Below are 4,746 nucleotides of genomic sequence, written 5' to 3'. Positions count from 1 at the left end.
GTAGTAACTTTCATAGGGTGTTGGGCAGGTGTCAGCGGGGAGGAGGAGATGGGGTTATTCACACCTAGTCGGGGCAGTGTGCACCGATTGGGGGATGGACACGCTTGAAGCTCTGAGTTGGGTGGGGCAAAGTCAATATATGTAACCCAAACAATTGTACCCCCGTAATATGCTGAAGTAAAAATAAATAAATAAAAATTAAAAATCTGCATAGATAATAGCAAATATAATATCTTTCTCAATGAGAGTGTTTTTATTACCCAAATATACTGTTTGACAATTTCAGTAGGCTACTGTTAGGAAGTATAACTATAAAGAGAATAAAGTCCATATAAATTTGAATCAGTTTATATGCAGGAATGAAGATATTTAGTATGAAAGAGGATGTATCAGAATTTACATTTGTTAATTGCCTATGATTTATAATATAGTTATTTGCTTATCCTGCCATTTTATATTTTTTTCTTTTTAGAGTGCTCTTTCTGCAATATTTTACTCCTTTTGAGAGAATATGAATGTATATGTTCAATAGTAGGAAGCATTAGTGAAAATTACGTTTCTCATGTTAATTATAAATAATAACAAATTTATTTAGCAAAACAGTAAGGACCTCTGGGGGAAAACAGTCTACTGTTAAAAATGCTAATGCCTCAAGAAATTGTAAAGTGATGACTGAAATGCATTAATAAGTAATCAACTGAAATCATTTTAGTCATAGAGTATCAGAGATAGGAGCTCATGTGCATGCTGGAGAAAACACAGCATTTGACAGAAAACAGTGTTTGGCAACTACAATAAATATTTTGAAACATTAACTATTAATTATTTTTATTATCTTTAAAACTTTCAAAGATGTTAGACATAAGATACAGTAAATTTTTTATATCTATGATATTCTCATAAAAATCACATTCTATTTGCATGCTATTGGAGTTTAGACCGCTGCAGTTAATATCAACCTAGGTGTAAGATAGATTGTGAAAACTTACTACCTTTTCCAAGTTCAAGAGCTGTTTCCATTAAATGGTTACCAGAAAAAAAATTGAATTGTTTGGTTGATTGTCTTGGATATTTAAGGCCAACATTGTTGCTAAATATTGTGTGGACCACTCAGTGTTGTAATTTTTGAGAAGACAATAATAAAACCTTTTACTTGATTTAACAAATAGATATTATTTAGGTAAATTTCTGCATAAATTAAAGAGGCTTATTTAGGTTTAAACTTATTTAGGGATGAAATTAATATAATGTAGCTTAAAATCATATATAGCAAAAGCATTCCTTCTTTATGTCTTCGGCATAAATTCAGAACTACTAAATCACTGTATTAGGTCTAACAGAGAAAGACATTCCCTTGAATAGCCCTTTCTCACTTTTTGACTACAGCTTGATGCTGCCCTAGAAATGAGGACTTAATTGGTTGATCATGTTCTCCACACTTAATCTGGTGGATGGGCCACAGACTAGTGTTTCCAACTAAAAGTCTGAACCATTCTTACTATAATTGGAACATGCTCCTTCAAATGAACTAAATGATAAAAGTTTCAACCTTTTAGATTTGTTTGAAAATTTGCACTTATCCAAAAATGAGGCTATTTTTCCCCCCTGCTATAATAAGCCCGTGAGAAAACAATGCTTGAGACAAATGATGATTTTTTTTGCTCATTAAAAAGCTTTGCTCCTTGAATATGTGAAGAATAAGTTGTCCCAAGAATACTGGCTTTATCCTTTAAGTGACTTGGTCTCTCAAATATCTTAATTAAAAGCCATAATCTTTAATAATGGTCATAATGATTTTTATTATATTTTTATGCACATTTTTAAAAGCACAGCATTTCAAACATTATTTTAAAACAGTTTTCTGTATGTATAATTTTTAAAAAGTGAACATGGGTAGATAAATAACAGGACATTTGAAGTTGTTTTGTTCTACTTGTTAAAGCTTGCTCCCATTAAGACTGTCACAACAGAAGCGAAGTGTCCCAGGGACACTTATCTTTAACAGCAAACCAACATGGCATCTCTCTTCTCACACTTCTTGCAGACGTAGTTCTTCATCGCTGAAAAGGGAAGAGCTGGGTCAGCAAGTGAATGCTTCAGCTTACAGGATTGCCCACGGAATGGCATGGAGGTGATGGCGATGCGATAGTCGGAAGAAGGTGCATTTCCTCCTCTTTTAGGAGGGAAGAGACCAATGCACATGTTCTTTCAATTTCTCTTAAATAATTTCTTCTTGGCAAGGAAATATGTTATAAAGGGTAAAAAGAACAAGTCTTTTGTTTTAAGACATTCGCCACTGTTAATAAATGAGATAGAAATGTACTCTATTTTTTTCACATTTGCTATAGATGTTGCATTTGTGTTTTCAGTGCTTTTGTGCCCCATGGAAGTGCAGAGAACAGACAGCGGTACAACAGTAGCTCCTGAAGACAAGAGCAGAGACAGGCAATAGCAGGACATAGTTGACACATTCTGACAACACTGTATAACTCAAAGAACACAGTTTTATAGTTCTATAAAGAGAAACAAAAGAGAATATTTGTCACTTGGGTTCATATGAAGCTGACACCAAGGAAATTAACGTTCAAGGGAACTATTGGGAAGTACTTTCCAGGTAACCTGGAAGAGAAGGAAAGTGAAGGCATCAGGATTGGGCAGAGGAAGAAGTTAAACTCCAATGTAGTCTAAAGAAAGCCTCAGTTGACCAGGAAGATTCAAAGATGGGATGATCCTTCAGACATCTCCCCAGCGGGAGCAAGAAAACTGGATGAAGATCCCCTGGGGGTGGGGCTTGATGTTTGGTAGAGTGGTTGTCTTCAACTGAAGGAATCTCCAAAGGGGTCTAACACCTATGCTGTCTGCTGGCAGCACTCTAGCCCCTGGGGAGGTAAATCCTTCATTTCTGAAGGTGGAGCAAGAATGAAACATACTTTCATATTAGGAAATTTTTTAAATTTTTGTTTTGTTGTTGTTTTTTGAGACAGAGTCTCGCTCTGTTGCCCGGGCTAGAGTGCTGTGCGTCAGGCTCACAGCAACCTCAAACTCCTGGGCTTAAGCAATCCTTCTGCCTCAGCCTCCAGAGTAGCTGGGACTACAGGCATGCGCCATCATGCGTGGCTAATTTTTTTCTATATATATTTTTAGCTGTCCAGCTCATTTCTTTCTATTTTTAGTAGAGACGGGGTCTTGCTCTTGCTCAGGCTGGTCTCGAACTCCTGACTTCGAGCGATCCTCCTGCCTCGGCCTCCCAGAGTGCTAGGATTACAGGCGTGAGCCACCACGCCTTGCCATTTTTTTAAATTTTCTCTGTCCTCTATTTCTCCTCTCTCTGCCTCTTCCAATCCATCTTGCATTTAGCTGCCAAATAAATATTCATTTGCTTATAATGCTACAAGGTTTCCAAACTGCATTTTGAACCAATTTTATGACTTAAACTCCATTGTATCTTTTTTTCTGCCCTTTCCTTTATTATAAGAAATGTTAATCTCATTGTTTGAGATACTTCTTTTGTATCTGTATATCCCAACAGAAGTATCTGTTGGAAAAATACATATATCTATTCAGTAGTTCTGGAACACAGATTCTTATGACAGGCTCTGTCTCTGCTCATGCCTTTCCTCAGCCATTGTCATCCTTGGCTTTCCAAGCTCTTTGGGTTTTATTTCTTCCATGAAGAGTTTCCTTCCAGGTTCCCCTGATCTCTTTTCTCCCAGCCCTAATGCACTTACAATATACATGGAAAAATATTTAAATTTTGCAAATTGCAACAAGTCTTTCCCTAGGTCACTAAAATTGTGGAGGGAAGGCACTGTCTTTTTGTTTTGTTTTGTTTTCTATCAGTTGCTAACAAACTGCTGGAGCTAAAGAGGATGTTTAAAAGCATTTTTTATTTATCTTACTGAATTATGTTTCTTATTTTCCAGTAGCTTTGATGTGCTACAGTATGATTGCTTCCTCCTCTGATGTCCCAGATCACTTTACCTATTCCTGTCTTATAAATAATAGGCACTTAACTTCCAGTTATTTGCATACGTTTTATTTTTCTTAATATTTTGTAAGCAACTTAAGGCAGAGTCCAGCACTCATCTGGCCCCCACCTTTTTTAATCCTAAATATCTAGTTCAGTGTTTTTCATATGGAAGGCACTGAAAGCATGTTCATAAAATGATGTAATGTTAATGGAATTTAAAACTAGACATTGAAGCTAGAAAGAAGTGTATTTTCTGGAGGAAATGTAAGGTGATTCAATATCATACGCTTGTTGCTTTAACTCATTATTGCTATTTTGGAAGAAAAATACACTGCTGTCTCTATCATCATCAGGACTGTATTATATTGTATTTCAGTAGCATAATCTGTGACATGAAGAATATCAAGAAGTATGGCAATATTTTTTTCTTGAAATGATCTTAAATATTTGCAAAGACAAAGACAAAGTCCATGTTGCCCACCTAACCAGTTAGACCACTTAGTATATTTGGTAACTAATGTTCTATATGAATGTAATATATTCCTTGTTCTGTTGGTATTTCTTAACTGAAATTATATTATATAAAGCTTTTCCTATCCATGGATTAAAGAGTAAAAATTATTTTTTTCTTTTTTGGTAAACAGTGAAATTACTGTTACATCCACAGTAAATATAAAATTCTCTACTCCTCCAGGGTTTTCCCCACAGACACTTTCTATTGAAGTCACAATTTAACCACAACATTTGTAATCTAATATACCACCAATATGCTACTT

Source organism: Lemur catta, chromosome 1, assembly GCF_020740605.2.
Source record: "Lemur catta isolate mLemCat1 chromosome 1, mLemCat1.pri, whole genome shotgun sequence".
Lineage (NCBI taxonomy): Eukaryota > Metazoa > Chordata > Mammalia > Primates > Lemuridae > Lemur > Lemur catta.
This window is presented reverse-complemented; position numbering follows the sequence as displayed.